This window comes from Rhinoraja longicauda, chromosome 5 (assembly GCF_053455715.1).
Source record: "Rhinoraja longicauda isolate Sanriku21f chromosome 5, sRhiLon1.1, whole genome shotgun sequence".
Taxonomy (NCBI): domain Eukaryota; kingdom Metazoa; phylum Chordata; class Chondrichthyes; order Rajiformes; family Arhynchobatidae; genus Rhinoraja; species Rhinoraja longicauda.
Window position 1 is genome coordinate 18,445,798 of NC_135957.1, and position 17,106 is coordinate 18,462,903.

The window sequence follows — 17,106 nt, forward strand, 5'->3', positions numbered from 1 at the left end:
TGGGACCCGCACGAGTGCGAACTAGCTTTGGGTCCACGGCTAACAGGGAGGGGCAGGGGCGCCAGGGAGTCGGGGCCAATAAACTGACTTTAACAAATGTCTCGTGCCTGACCTTCCTCCCGTGGCAAGAAGGCAAGGTGAGTCGCCCCCTCTCCCCTTTCCTCTCCCCCCTTGCCCGGCCCCGGGGGACGGTAAAGTCGGAGGAGGGGGTGAAAAGGAGGGTTGTGGGGGGATGGATTGGGTGAGTGGGGGGAAGGGAAGAGGGGGAGTCGGGGAGGGGAGGGTGCTACACCAATGCAGGAGGTTTGTGCCCAACGGATGTCTGCCGGATCAGCACGTGCGCTATTGGGGGAAGGTTGCCATTTTGTTTTCAACTCCGGCACGTGCGCAGTTGGGGGAGGGATGCCATTGTGTGTTCAGCTCTGACCACACGCTCGACACCCAATTGGTCCCGGCCCGACGTGGGGGGGAGCGCCGGCGCTCCCCGCTCTGATTGGTGGCCAGTGCATCCTGATTTGCTCCTGCCGCTTTCCCCCACGTGGGGTCCATTGATTGGCTACGACCTCCCGCTCGACGCCCGATAGGCCCGGGTCCCCACGTGGGGGGAGTGCCGACGCTCCCCGCTCTGATTGGTCGCCGGCGCGTCCTGATTTGTTCCTGCCGCTCACCCCTACATGGAATCCATTGATTGGCTACAACTTCCTGCCCGACCTCTTTATTTTACATAGGATTTTTATTTTACATAGGATTTTTATTTCCTTGAGATTCAATTCATTTAAAAAAAAGCAATTTATTTTAAAGAAAGGGTGAGTGAGGTTGAGGGTGCTAGACCAATACAGGAAAGGCTTTGGGTCCACAGCTTGCTCTGGCTGCAGCGCTAGTGGCACAGGGCCGAGGTGCGTGGACCCTCTCCCCTTCCCTGTCCCCCTCGCCCACCCAAGGCCCTGGGAGACACTCCCTGCCCGGCCTCCCATTTTTGGAAAATACCTCGGATCCATCTCGGCCTCTTTATTTTACATAGCATATTTATTTCATTGAGATTTAAAAAAGAATTTTAAACAATTTATTTTAAAGAAGAAACACGGTTTTCCCAAGTCACAATGGAAACCCAATGAGGAATGGACCCAACGGGTCCACTTGGTCTAGTATATTACTAGAACTCTCATCTTGTATGTTTGTTCCGTATGTTCCTGTTATTTCTGTGTCCCGTTGTTGCTGTATGCCCTTCTTACCCACAAAAAAACGGTACATGACCCGCACAATTTTAGGCCCACCTTACTCACCATTGTCCTGGGGACACATTTTTTCCAAACTTTTATTCAAATTGCTCTTATATTTTTCAAGTTAGAGAAGTTTTAATGTTTAAAAATTACCTTTTACCTTATTGAACTGCCATGTTCAGCGTGAGACGGCACAATGGGACCCCCCTGAGTGACGACCAATGATGGAGGGGGGGCCCACCAGAGTGACGGGAATACCCGAAGAGCTGCTGCTAAATAGACCAGCACCCTTCCAGGCGCGCGTTTGACGTCACAATGGGAGCTTATAGGCTCCGCGCCTGCGCAGTTGGGACCCGTTCATTTAATACTTGCGTCTACTTACGTCACGCGCCAATGGTCCGGGTATCACATGGGAGAAGTTCTATTTCAAGAATAAACACTTTATATTTAAAGCATTTTAATTTAAACAGGCAATGCTTTATTTTAAAGAAAGACTTTTCCTTTTTTTTGAAACTGTGCCTGCCGCTGCTCCTGAGCCGTTACAGATAAGATTTCTTTCTTTTTTTTGTTAAATGCCTCTTTCATTTACATTTACTTCATTAAATTTTTTAAAAATATAAACAAATTAAAAAAACGCCTGGGGGTGGAGGGGAGGGGGAGGGTGAGTAGGGGTGGGGGAGGGGCGGAGGGGGATTGGGGGAGGGGAGGGTGCTAGACCAATGCAGGAGAGGTTTGGCAAAGTTTTAAGGGGGGGTTGAGGGGCAATTGTGGGGGATGGGGAGGGGAGGAGGGGGGATAAGGGGGGTTGGTGAGGGGGAGAAGGGTGGGATAATTGGGGGTTGAGGAGGTATGGAGTGGGTGAGTGGGGGGGAGTGGGAGGGGAAGGGGAGAGTGCTAGGCCTATGCAGGAGAGACTTTGGGTCCACGGCTTGCTCTGACAGCAGCGCTGGCGGCAAGGGGCTCAGGTGTGTGGCTCCCTCTCCCCCTTGCTTGTCCCGGCTCGTCTGCCCACAGCCTCAGGAAACACTCCCTGCCCAGCAACGGGCTTCGTCAGTTGGAGAGAGTTGCCGGGCCTGCAGGATCGTGAGTTGGGGGATGGTTGCCCCAGGAGAGGCCCTCAGGAGAGATTTGGACCCAACGGGTCCACCTTTGTCTTGTAGATGTTATTTCCCTGATTTCATCAAACCATTAAAAATATATATATAGCAGATCTGAATAGTTCCAGATATTCTCTACCTTGTATTTCATCATAATTAATGAATAGTGCTAGATCAGAAAAACATGTGCCTGACCTGCTGAATATTGCCAGCATTTTTTGTTATTATTTTTTACTTTCAACATTATATACAATATTTTGGTTTTGAATAATCTTATGGAGTTCTTAAACTTAATCAAACTTAAGGTTTGTTGGGTCAGGAGGTGTGGCAGAAGAATGAGCAGGTAAATCTTGACAGATTTCTTAAGTATCTACCAAAAATGTGCTATACTGTTAGAAGTGACATCTTTTGAATACTTCTGTAAAGTGAGATCCAATTCCCTGGCACGATCAGAAGAGGAAGATCTTTTTGGCAATGTTGACTTTTTGACCAACAACACTTAAAAATACGTGAAGACGTACCTGCATGGAATAAGTTGTTTGTGAGAGCCACCTATGTGCAACACATTTGCTGTGTTTATCACTATGATCTGATAAGCCGTTTATAATCAGTTCATTGACTGTGAAGTTTTGGATTTTTCTTTGATGAAGCAAATTCACAGCATTTATTGAATAATCTTCAAGGTTATAAAAAGTTATTAAAAAATAAATGGTAGAAACTTGTTTTCAATTGTTGTAAACAAAGTATACATTTAGTTTTATTTCATAAATTGCAGTGTCATTAGACAAGTGTGAGAAAGCTGCATGAGTAACAACCAGAATTTATTTTGCTTTCAAGAGAGAGCTAGATAGAGCTCTTAAAGATAGCGGAGTCAGGGGGAATGGGGAGAAGGCAGGAATGGGGTACTGATTGAGAATGATCAGCCATGATCACATTGAATGGTGGTGCTGGCTCGAAGGGCTGAATGGCCTACTCCTGCACCTATTGTCGATTGTCTATTGTCTATTAAGAGTGAGTGGATAAAGTGGAACATAGAAAGTAAATAGTAGATTAGGATACCTAGTTCATGTGAGAATCAGCAGCACAAAACTAATGGAACAAATGGGTTGTTTTTGTGTTGTGCTATTGATATCGAAAATACAGCAACTTTTGGATGCCTTGAATTATGTGCCCAAGTCCCTCAGGAGGTACTTGGATCCACAACCTTCTGGGTACACAGTGAGTGATAGCTGAACCAAAATATACTGTAAGTATAATGTAAAAGCACTTTCAAGTTCCTGTTATGACTCATTGACTAAATATCATAGACAAAGGCAAGTACAAAATGTATTCCGGCCATCCCCTGAAGTGCTGAAAAATACTTATGTTTTTATTATAATATTGCATCTCCAAAGGCATTGTTTCTTAGTGAGTCAGAAATTGGACCTTATTCGAACACTGCAAGTGTGTTATTAAACAAAACTTTGAAGAGGAATGCATTACAGGAAGTAAGCATGATATGGGAAGTACAATTCTATAGAATTTTTATTGGATTTGAATTAATCTGTGACATTGAAAGTATTAATTTTCTGTCCCTATTGTTTAGCTTTGTTGCTTCTCTCTCTCCTGTTATTTCCCCAGTCATGTATCCCCACTATCCTCAGTCTCTCATTAGATTTTGATTTCCCAGTTTTGGTTCATTGATCTATTATCATTTAGTACAAAGGCAAAATACTGCAGCTCATTGAAATAAAACAACAAATGCTTGAAAATACTCTGCATGAGAGGACGCATCTGTGAAGGGGAAAAGAGCTAATGTTTCAGTTGACATCCTTTTATTAGCATTGGAAAAAAAATCGAAGATAAAAATAATTTGATAATTTATCGAGAAACGATGAAGGGGTAGAGATGGAGAAAACAAATTGGAAGGCCTGTGGAGATCAAGAGAGATTCAATGACACAAGTGAGAATGGTGCCAACTAAAAGTGATGTTAAAAGCTTGGCAATAGGTACGAGCAGAAACGCGTGAAAGTAGGGAAGAAATAAAGCTGTGAATGTCAGAGTCAAAAGCAAGAATAACAGCTGATCTGAAATTGTTGAATTTAGTGCTGAGTCTGGAAGGTTGTAATGTGTCCAGTTGTGAAATGAGGGACTGTTCTTTTGAGCTTGCATTGAACTTTGTCACAATAGTATTGAAGGTAAGGAAGTGGCAGGAAGAATTAAAATGAAGGAATCTGGAAACACATGATTATTGTTGTGCCTTCAATGGATATAATCTGCAAAGTGTTGATACTTTCTGCATTTGGTATTTCCATTGTGGAGGATGTCATACTGTGATCACATCAAACTTCAATTAAAAAATAAACTGCTGGAATAATTCACAGCATCTGTGGAAGCAAAGGATGGTTACTGTTTTGGGGTTGAGATTCTGAATCGGGGCTGAGATATTGAGGAAAGAAATCAGAAGAAAAAGGTGAGAGGGAGGGAGGGAGTGAGACCAGGGCTGGAAGATGATAGGTGGAGTCAGCTGAGATGTGAAATGACGGGCAATTGGAATCACTGCGTGACGAGTTTGGGGAAAGTTTACTTTTGAAATGCAGCATGGAAACAGGCCCTTTGGCCCACCGGGTCCGCACGACCAGCAATCACTTGCACACTAGTGGGCGGCACGGTAGCGCAGCGGTAGAGTTGCTGCTTTACAGCGAATGCAGCGCCGGAGACTCAGGTTTGATCCTGACTACGGGTGCTGCACTGTAAGGAGTTTGTACGTTCTCCCCGTGACCTGCGTGGGTTTACTCCGAGATCTTCGGTTTCCTCCCACACTCCAAAGACGTACAGGTATGTAGGTTAATTGGCTGGGTAAATGTAAAAATTGTCCCTAGTGGGTGTAGGATAGTGTTAATGTACGGGGATCACTGGGCGGCATGGAATTGGAGGGCCGAAATAAGGCCTGTTTCCGGCTGTATATATATGATATGATAGTTCTACCCTATACATTCGGGCCATTTATAGAGCTATTTAACCTACAAACCTGCACATCTTTGTGTGGCAAACCGGAGCTCCCAGTGAAAACCATAGGTTCACAGGGAGAATGCACAAACTCTGTATAGACAGCACCCATAGTTAAGATCGAACCTGGGTCTCTGCCGCTGTAACGTAACAACTCTAGCGCTGCGCCACGTGCTGCCAATGTTGAGAAAGAGACTGGTGAATAATAGAAAAAAAAATGAGGGAAGAAAGGAGAAGGAATAGAAGATGAGCAGATGGAACTATGCAGTGGGAGGGTAGAGAAAGAGGTTGCACGAGCAGAATGTGAAAAGGGATGTAGGTTACTGGAAATTGGGAAATTCAATGTTCATGCCATTGGGTTGTAGGTCACCCAAGTGGAACATCAGTTGTTATTCTTCCAGTCTGCTGTTGGGCCTCACAGGGCCGAGGATAGATGGGTCAGTATGGGAGTAGGAAAACGAGGTGGGATGAGAGTGGTCACTGTGGAAAATAGAAAGGCAGGTGGGGGTGGTAAAATGGGATCACTCCCAGTCCTGATGCAGGGTCATGACCCGAAATGTTAACAATCCCTTTGCCTCCCACTGAGTTCTCTCCAGCAGTTTGATTTTTTTGCGCCAAATTTCAGCATCTAGATTCTATTACATGACCAATTGGAAGAAATGGGAGTAATGTGCTGCTTCGCTTGGAAATAAACCAGCATCTGCAGTGGGTGTTGCAGGAGACCAATAAGTAAAGTAGAGCATTCTAGAAACAGCAATCATATTGAAATGCTAAAATGAGAGATGACATATTTCTTACAGTGATGTCATGCTGGTATTGTCAAACATCATGGAGGATAACTGGTTTGAGATTGAGACTGATGGGGTGGAACGAGAGGACAAAGAGAAAAGGTGTAGCAAATTGAATGGATGGACTGAGAATCTTGTTGACTGTGGTGGAGTGGAAACCACTTAATGTTCCTTTTCCACTCATTCCTCTCAGGGCTAGATGGTGAGATGCCAGCAGTCATTTCCTTCTCAATCGATATCCCTTCCTCGTTTTCCACTTGAAATTCTGGTACTTAAATTGAAATAAGGTGCCAGATTGTCTGCAAGTAAGAGATTGTGGTGGGGTCATAGGTCAGCTGGTCAAAATTAAACCAGGGAGCGCATGGGAAACACTGTTACAATCTATTCTCCCTTATCCCGAATACTGCTACATACTATTTGATTTTATGATTACAGTTTAGGTAAGAGAAGATTCTCAAATCAATCAATGATTGTGATACTCTTTTCAATTAAACCATTCAAGACTTATCTTACCTCATGCACACCCAGGTCATCAATATTGTTTGGGTAAGAGCACTGAATTTATTTTTGAGGCATAGTGAGCTGAAGAGTGGATCTAAAATCACCTCCTACCACTTACATTAATGACACGTACTTTACAAAGGCCTTTGTCCCTGAACAAATTTGATTTGTGCCTTTTGTGGCCTTGTTGACATCGATAAACACATGGTCAGCACAAATATTAACCTGGTATGTAATTCCATGAGGAATTAAAGATAAGAAATAAGATTATGCAAATTAAAATGAATAGAGGTGGGTAAAGAATAAGGACCCATTTTCCATGGCAGAGAGACCAGAAATAGATTTCTGATATTTCATAGATAAAGGGAATTTCGGGGGAAAAATATTGCACTTTATTGGTGGGATCTGAAATCATTGTCCAATTGGGCGGTGGAAACTAAAACCCCTCATCCGATTTACAAAATACCAGTATGAGCCTTCAGAAACGATAGGAAGAGACATACCTGTAGTTATACGGATCAAAGAATGAGAGATAGTATTAACCTCAAGGACATATTTGGCCATTATAGACACAGTGGACCAAATTCAGTGTTGTAAATTATTGTATGTTTTTTGAATTGATGTGTTGCAGTCATATTTTTGGACATTGAGCAGCACAGTGGAACAATTAATAGAAGTGTTGCCTCCTAGCTCCAGGGACAAGGGTTTGATCCTGATGTCTGGTACTGTCTGTGTGGAGTTGGTACATTCTTGCTGTGACTGCACGGGCTTCCTCCAGATGTTTGCTTTCGTCCACATCCCAAAGATGTGCCGATATTTAGGTTTATTTAGTGGTGACATTTCGAAGGAGTAAAATGTGGGTTACAGGGGAAATTATTGGGGAATGGGATAAACACAAAATGCTAGAGTAACTCATCCGGTCAGGCAGCATCCCTGGAGAATATGATTAGGCGATGTTTCAGGTTAGAACTCTTCTTCAGATTCAACAAGGAACGGGATTGCTTTGCAAGATGGCATGGACTCAATAGGTTAAAATGGCTATTTTCAATGCCGTAGGGAAATATGACAGTAATTGTAAAGTAAAATTGCAGGTAGACAAAAACGGAAAGTGACAGAATTATCTAAAATGTGACCACTTTACGGAGCATCATGATGGTATTGATTTCCAAGAAAATGTGGATAGAGGGATTTAAATTGGGGAAAATCTGATATTTTAAAAAGTCAGTTCTCATTAGAGCTCTCATTTTAATGTATAAACCAACATAAGTAAATATACCATGCCTACCTGATCCAGTCTATTAGCTCATTTATTAACACTGTCAGTAGTTAGGTTGCATGGCTAATTAATAACAAGAAGTTGAATGGTACAGACGTAATGTTTTATAATGGCATGTATATTTTTCCATTAATTCTTTGAACTGTTTATAACTGACATATCATTGTATTAACATTTAAAGAAATAGTTGTTTGTTTAGCCGGGAATTAGACTTGTATAGCTCTGGAATTTCTGCATTCCAACTTGACATTCATTTAATTTTTTCTTCATCTCTACCTCAGTCCTAATCCAAGAAATTGTCTTCACACTTTGATTAAATTACCATATTAATAAAGTAGAGGCCTAGTTTTACAATTCAGCATTGTAGCTGTTGAAGTTAAACAAATAATCTGGAATAAAGTTTAAAAGAAAATGTTGTCTCAGTAATGGTGAATTTATGAAATTGCTAGATTGTTGTGAAATCCTATCTGGTTCCTTTTGGTGAAAATAAATCTGCTGCACTTGTCTAAATGCCACTCCAGACCCACAGCAATTTGGTTTAATTTTATTTACCTTTTGAAATGACTCTCAAAGCCATTTGTTTGTTTCAAAACTTCTATATAAAAGTAAATAAAAAATAAAAACAGGTGGAGCACATGGCAAGTCCGACAAATTCGACTTTTGGGTCCTGAAGACTGAGGTCAAAATTAGAAGAGCTATCCGATTGAATCATCAAGCAATAGCCTGAGATTGGCATTATCACAAAATTACACCTTTAAACAAGATTCTTCCATCACAAGATTCAGTCTGAAGAAGGGTCTCGACCCGAAACGTCACCCATTCCTTCTCTCCCGAGATGCTGCCTGACCTGCTGAGTTACTCCAGCATTTTGTGAATAAATTCTTCCATCACAATCTCTGGGAATGTGTTAAATTATCTGATCCACAAGAGGTGGAGGCAGAGTGCTATATTTGGAATATATAGGATTCATAATCATTAACCCCAAGCCCTTAACATGAGAAAAGAGACCTTTTCCATATAATCACCTATTTTACTCTCTCAGCTAATGTCCTTGTATGAGGCACTGTGAGGAGCAAATGCAAGGATTTCAATATTGTAGAGGTTTTCAATGGCCATCCCCTAAAATGGCTCAGCAACTTAACCAATGGCCAAGCATTGATGAATGTTGCTGATAGACTGGATCAGGTGGACAGTTGGCCTATTTACATCTGTTGATTTATGCATTAAAAATATAGCTCTAATTAGAACTGCAGTTGGACAATACTTTTAATAATGTCAGATTTAATTAATTTAATTCATGCACAACATTCAGAAAATACAAGTTCTTGCTCCACTTGTAATATATGATTTTTTACAGGCTTTGACTGATTTTGGCCTGGTGACAGGTTTAAATCTAATCTGCCTCGGGCCAATGTTGAGAATGCAGATTGCTGAAGTGAAAATGAATAACGTGTTTATACAACACGGAAACAGGGCCTTTGGCCCAATTTGTTTATGCCGACCAAGATGCACTTTTCCCACCTACCTGCTTTTGGCCCATGGCTCCCTAAACCTTTCCTATCCAAGTACCCATCAAAATGGTTTCTAAATGTTGTTATAGTACCTGCCTCAACTACCTTACCTGGCAGTTTGTTCCCGATACCCACTACCCTCTGTGTGAAAAAGATGCCCCTCGGGTTCCTATTAAATTTTTCCCCTATCGCCTTAAACCTACGTCCTTTGGTTCTTGATTCCACAACTTTGGGTAAAAGACTGTGCATCTACTCTATCTATTTCCTTCATGATATTATATACTTCCATAAGATCACCTCTCGTCTTTCTGCACTCCAAGGAATATAGTCCTAGCCTGCTCAACCTCTCCCAATAGATCAGCCCCTCAAGTCTTGGCAACATTGTCGTAAATCTTTGCACTCTTTCCAGCTAAACAACATAATTCCTATAGCAGGATGATCCAAACTGAACAACACAGTACTATAAATGTGGCCTCATTATGCCTTGTACAACTACAACATAACATTCCAATTTCTATACTCAGTACCCTGACTGATGAAGGCCAATGTATCAAAATCCTTCTTGACCACTATAGCTGCAATGCACTTTCAAAGAGCAATCTGTACTAGTACACAGTGCATGTACAGTAAAAAACTATACATGATTACAATCAAGCGGTCCTTAATGTACAGATAAAGGATAAAGGGTATAACATTTAGTCCAATATAAAGTCTGATTAAAGATAGTGCAAAGGTTACCAATGAGGTAGATGGGAGGTCAGGATTAACCTCTTGCTGGTGAGAGGAAGGTTCCGTTGCCTTATAACAGAGGGACAAAACTGTCCCAGAATCTGTAGTTATGCATTTTCAAACTTTTTTTTATCTCTTGCCTGATGGGAGAGGGGAGAAGAGGGAATGACCAGGGTGAGACTGACCCTCCTTTATGCTGGTGGACTTGTCAAGGCAGCATGAAGTGCAGATGGTCATTGGAAAGGTGGTTGGTTTGCTTGATGGTCTGGGCTACGTCCACAGCTCTGCAATTTCTTATGGTCTTGGAGGGAGCTGTTCCCAAACCATGCTGTGATGCCTCCCGATAAAATGGTTTCTACATTGCATCTGTAGAAGTTGGTGAGGGTTATTATGGACATGCCGTACTTCCTAAGCCTTCTAAGCAAGTAGAGGAGTTGATATGCTTTCTTCGCTATAGCTTCGGTGTGGCTGGTCCAGGGCAAATTGCTAGTCATATTTATTCCTAAGAACTTGAAGCTTTTGACCCTCTCTACTTCGGCACCATTAATGTATTAATGGGGGTGTATACTGCTTCATATCCTGGTCAATCACAATATCTTGCTGGCATTGAGGGAGAGATGTCTTGGCACAGGATTATGAGGTTCTCAATCTCCATCCTATACTCCATCTTGTTGTTATTTGATGTCTGGTTCACTATGGTGGTGTCGTCTGTGAACCCACCCCTCTTGTACAGGCCACCTCTGCTGCAGAAGAGATCCCCATGGTCCAAAAATCTGAATCCCTGTTCTCTGAACCAACTCCTCAGCCATGCATTCATCTGTCCCATCCTCTTGTTCTTACCCTCACTAGCATGTGGCATTGGGAGTAATCCAGAGATCACTACCATGCAGGTTCTGCTATTTAACCTTTAGCCTAACTCTCTCTATTCATTTTGCAGGATGCCATCCCTTTCCTACTTCTGTCATTTCTGCCAAAATGCACAATAACCTGTGACTGATCACCCTCCCCCTTGAGAATGTTATGTTGCTACTACGAACCATCTTGTACCCTGGCATCAGGGAAGCAACACGCCATCCTGGAGTGTTGATTGCTGCCACAGTAAGTCCTGTCTGCCCCCTTAACTAACGTGTTTCCTATCACTATGGCTCTGCCTGACATTGCAATCCCTGCTGTCCCTCAGAGTCAGGTTCAGCATCACATCCCTGTCTGCTATTGCTGCTCACTTTGCTGCTCATATTGTGACAGTAATACACAATATGCAATGTTTAATCAGCATTATCATTTTGGGGCAATTATTCAACATTTTTAGCATCATGTAAAAGCTTGTGCTTACAATAGATTAGAGCAACTTTTCATTACATATAGAAATAGAATTACCTTAAAACATCCTTTGTATTTCAGAGGATTCAAAGGAATACAAATGCTTGCACATTCTAAAAAAGGTATTAACGAACAGATATGCAGGAGCAAGCCAGGTGAACAACAGACAATAGGATATTATCTTGAAAAAGACAGTCATTTAGCAGTTAATAACTTCCATTTAAGTAGTGGCTTTAATGATATCAGAGTAAATGTTAAGTATTATTTGTTCTGTTGTCCCAGTGTAGTCAAGAAGCCACAGAATCAAAATTATACATCGCAATGTCCCATAAGAACAAAGGGATAATCTATTTAAGTAATATTGACTTTGTTATATATCAGTCAGGCACTGGGAGAATTCCTCTGCACTTTCAGTAGTGCTTTGGGATCTTTTAAGTCTATCAGTCTTCATATCTTGGTGATAAAATTTTATTTCTATATTGCCCAAACATTACAGCCAGCAGGACGCGTAATTAAATTCTCCAATTTTAGATAACACATACTTTCTTCGAAAAAAACACACACACAAAGTGCTGGAGTAACTCAGCGGGTCAGGCAACATCTCTAGAGACCATGATAGGAGACATTTCAAGTGAGGACCCTTCTGTCCTGATCCGAAACGTCACCTATCCATGTTCTCCAGAGATGCTGCCTGACCTGCTGAGTTACTCCAACACTTTGAATCTATTTTTGTAAAGCAGCATCTGCAGTTCTTTGTCTCAACATTCTCTATCTTTGTATGCCAACTATGGCATCCAGGGAGAGTTAGTCGATTGGATAGAAAATTGACTTCATGGAACCAGAGGGTGATGGTAGAAGGTTGTTTTTCGGACTAGTGATGTGCCTCAAGGATCAGTGCTGGGCCCATTGCTGTTAGTAGTTTATATTAACGATTTGGATGAGAACGTGCAAGGCATGATTAATAAATTTGCAGATTACACTAAATTGGGTGGTATTGTAGATAGTGAAGATGGTTATCAAAGTTTACAGCAGGATCTTGATCAGTTGGGTAAATGGGCAGAGGAATGTTTAATGTAGTTTAATGTGAGGTGTTGCATTTTGGGAAGCTTGACCAGGGCAGGACCTTCACGGTAATAGCAGGGTTCTGGGGAGTGTTATGGAGCAGAGATATCAAGGAGTGCTGGTACATAATTCCTTGAACGTGGCGTCACAGGTAGATAATGTGGTCAAGAAGAATTTCGGAACATTGGTCTTCATCAATTCACACACCATAGTATCACACACTGAGTATAGAAGTTGGGATGTTATGTTACACTGTACAAGGTGCTGGTGAGGGCATAATTGGAGTATTGCATTCAGCTTTGGTCACCATGCTATTGGAAAGATGTTGTTAATTTGGAAAATGTGCAGAGAAGTGTTCTCAGGATGTTGCTGGGACTTGAGGGCCTGACCTACAGGGAGAGGTTGGGCAGACTAGGACTGTATTCCTTTGAGCACAGGAGGATGAGATGTGATCTTTTAGAGGTGTAAAATATCATGAGGGGAACAGAAAAGGTAGATTTATCCAAAATCTGTGAATCAAGAACCAGAGGACATAGCTTTATGGTGAGGAGGGAAAGATCTAATGGGAATCTGAGGGGCAACATTTTTCAGATAGTGGGTGGCTGGTACTTGGAATGAGCTGCCGGAGGAGGTAGTTGAGGCCAAAACTACAATACCATTTAAAAGACATTTGGACAGGTACATGGATAGGAACGTTTTGGGGGGATGTGGGCCAAATGCGGGCAGGTGAGACTCGTACAGATGGGGCATCTTGGTCAGCGTGGGCAAAGTGTCTGTTTCCGTGCTGCATGACTATGATTCTATAATTGGCCATTTGCCTGCCATCATTTTGGTGTCACTTTTACCCCCTCTTCTTTCTTTTCCTTTTTATATATCAAAGCAGTTGGACATGTCCTACAGCCTTGTCATTAGCAAAATATTACATGCACAAGGAGGCTTAAACTGATTTTAACATCTACATTAGGAAATTGTGTCTATCAGAAAAACTATCTTTGTTCCACCTACCCTAATTTTCACCTTCTCAGTCACCGATGTTAACTTATTTCTTTCCCAGTTCTGATGAAGGATCCCATTCCTGAAATGTTAGCTGTTTTTCTTTGCGCAGATGCTGCCTGTCCTGTTGAATGTTTATTGTGTTTTCTGTTTTTATTTTTGTTAAGTAATAAGATTAATTGAATGCTATTTTAAAGTGGATAGTACAATAGCATTCAATTTATCAGAATAATGGTTACTTGTCAATGAAAATGAATTGGTTACAACAGTTCCAATTGTAGAACAAAAATGTTGTTCTACAAATGGAACTGTTGCTCTTATAGTAAAATGTATGCCTAAATGCCATTCTTTGGACAGATGGCATTTGGTAGCTGGCAAAATATGATACATTGAATGGTTTGAGGAATCCATTTGATTTGTTGCAGAATGTACAAAATTTGTCTTGCTACCTACTTTTCATGATTATTGCACCCAACCAGAGTTGACCTTATTGCTTATTATTTTAGTATATATTCATGTGGTTGAATGCTATAGGCAGATAGCTCCTGTTGGAAACCAATTAATGTGATTGAAACCATTTCTGCATCTCTTGGAAACCTCATCACAGCTTTCCTTGCCAGTAAAACCCCTTGGAAAGTTACAGAAGCTTGTTTGCAATCATGATGGGACAAGATGGAGAGTAGTCATCCTGATTTCTGTACACAGTTCCATATTCCTTGCAGACACATGAAGAAGTAAATTACTCTTGGCGAAACATGTAACTCGAAAGTCAAATGGCAATTAAAATGTGATTGCACTTGGTGACTGTGACCTCAGTAAAACCACAGGACCACGATGTCATTTTGCAAAAGATTATTGATCTCATAGGCATGATCAAGGTCAATTAAAACATCAACAAATCCATCCTTCTCTCAATAACTGCACCACCAGTCTCCTTCCATCTATTCAAAGCAATAACACAACTATAACCCTTCATGTACCAATCACACACCATAGTCTTGTATGCTTATTGCTGCTGATGAAAAAAAACACGTCAGTTTTCAAAAAACCTACAGAATGCTGGCCGTTTAGTTATGGCAGGCACATCACCAGTCTCATTGCGATGCAGTTACACACATACTTTACAGGAGAAGGTCATGCGCTATGGCCATCAGCAGCAGCAGGCCCTGGCTGTTGACAACAAGAAAGTGAAGTAGAATGTAGCCAATTACTCGAAATAACCTTTGAAACTATGAGCCTAGATGTTGCTGTTTTACGTGTAGCAGAGGGTAGCTGCAAGGTGTGCACACGATGAATCAATAGGCAGAAGTAGCCTTCAGTTAAGACAGAGATGATGTATGCCAAGTGTTAGTTCCTCAGGTTACTCACGTTCTGCATCCGAGAGCTCAGATGTGGGCAATTTGCAGACAAAAGCTGAGATGTGTGCACAGAAATATCTTTGGGAAATTTATTTAAAACATCAAGGAGCTTGTTGGATCCAGAACCAACATTTCACCAGACTTTCTGCAAAATTTGGAGCCAAATGTTTCTGTTAATGCCTGACTGCATATCAACATTTGAGATGTCTGTGGTATTATTGCAGCATCAGCATGAGACACCAAACATCTGGGTGCTGCACAAACACCTAGATGCTGTACTGGATGCTCTGACCGATGCAACCATAACTAGGCATACCATGTTTTGCAGGAATTTTAAGGAGGCAATGGTGCTTCAGCGTCCTGTCCTCCAATTGATTTCAGCAATGCTGTCTTGCAACTTTTAACTTGTTCAGTGGTATGCATTTCAGTCCTGTGGGTACAATGTGTACAATCTGCAAAATGCACTGCAGTTACCCTCCTAGGCAGCTCTGACAGCATCTCTGAAACCTCTGTGATCTGTGTATCCTAGAAATCTCTTTACCACAGGCGTGTGAGTATCTTATTGAGTACTATAGTGCACAATAAAGTGGTTCACCACCATCCACTCAAGGGCAATTAGGGTTGGGCAATAAATATTGGCCCTTTCAGCAATACAACATAGTGAAAAATGAATAAATGACAAAAAAAGAAATGGTCCTGTCTCGTGCAGCATTTTTGGCCACCCCACAACTATTCTGCTAGTGTCCATGTTGTTTTCTGGCAGCTGTTAGTCCTGTCTGCTGCGGTCCCTAGTCTGGCCATCCAGACCCAGAGCTGCTTGAGGTTGTCCTTCAGGCATGTCTGCAAAATTCTCCACTCCAAATATGCATCCTGCTGCCAAATCTGAGATGGTTATGGATGAGCACTTGTGCTTCATGAGTATTACTTATGCTTATCAGTCCATGCTAAAATATGGTGCAGATGTTACTGAATGTGAATGTGTAAAATGAATTTGGTTGATGGTGCTTCGGCTCTTTTGTGGAATTGAATAGTGATTAATAAAATAAATAATAATAAAACTAGAGAGGACTTTATTTTCTGTTCTTTCTCTATTTTTTCCTCCCCCCCCCATTTCTGGTCTGACTGTGTATAATTTTCAGAGTCATGGAATCATGCATTATGGAAACAAATCCTTTGGCTCTCGGAGTTCGCATTGACTATCACTCATCCATTTACAGTAATACTACCTGCGCACCAGACGTGCTGATAGGTTAAATGGCCAGTGTAAATTACCGTGACGATTTAATGTTCTAACCCTCACATCTTTGGGATGTGGAAAGGGAAACCGGAGCATCCATTGAGAAGAAATGACTTCACACAGAGGGACTTGCATCTCTACTTTAGAGGGACATAGATGTTCAGTTAAAATTCTGCAGCTTCAAAATGGCTGCTGCAGATTGTAATCTTGCTCTTTAAGAAAAGAGAATGGGAGAAAAGAGGAAACAACCAGCTAATGGCCTAATATTGATGCTAAGAAAATGTTGGAATCTATTGGCACCAAGCGGCCCAGTGGTGTAACTGTAGAGTTGCCGAGTTACATTGCCAGGGACCCGGGTTTGATTCTGACAACGGTCTGTACTGAGTTCGTATGTTCTCCCTGTGACCGAGTGGGGTTTCTTTGGGTGCTTCAGTTTCCTCCCACATTCTAAAGATGTGCAAGTTTGTAGGTTCATTGGCTTTTGTAATTTGTCCCTTGTGTGTAGGATAGAACTATTGTGCAGGTGATTGCTGGTCGGTGCGGACTCATTGGATGTGGTGTATATGCAATTTATGTGGTACACGTGGAAAGGAAAAAAAGGGATGTGGGGATTGAGCAGGAAAATGGAGTGACGTTGAAGATCAGCCATGATCACATTGAATATAGAGCAGACTCCAGAGGTAAAAAAGTCTAATTCTGCTCCAGTTACTTCTGCTTTTATATGCTGCAGTTGGTGACTCAATAAAGCATGATCTAAAAAAAAAGAATCATTGTGACCTTTACTGTATCGTCATAGTGATCCAGACATGGACGATGGATCAATTTGTGGGGTTGTAGCTTTTGCCATATATTTATTACCAATTAGACAATAGACAATAGGTGCAGGAGGAGGCCATTCGGCCCTTCGAGCCAGCACCGCCATTCAATGTGATCATGGCTGATCATTCTCAGTCAGTACCCCGTTCCTGCCTTCTCCCCATACCCCCTGACTCCGCTATCCTTAAGAGCTCCATCTAGCTCTCTCTT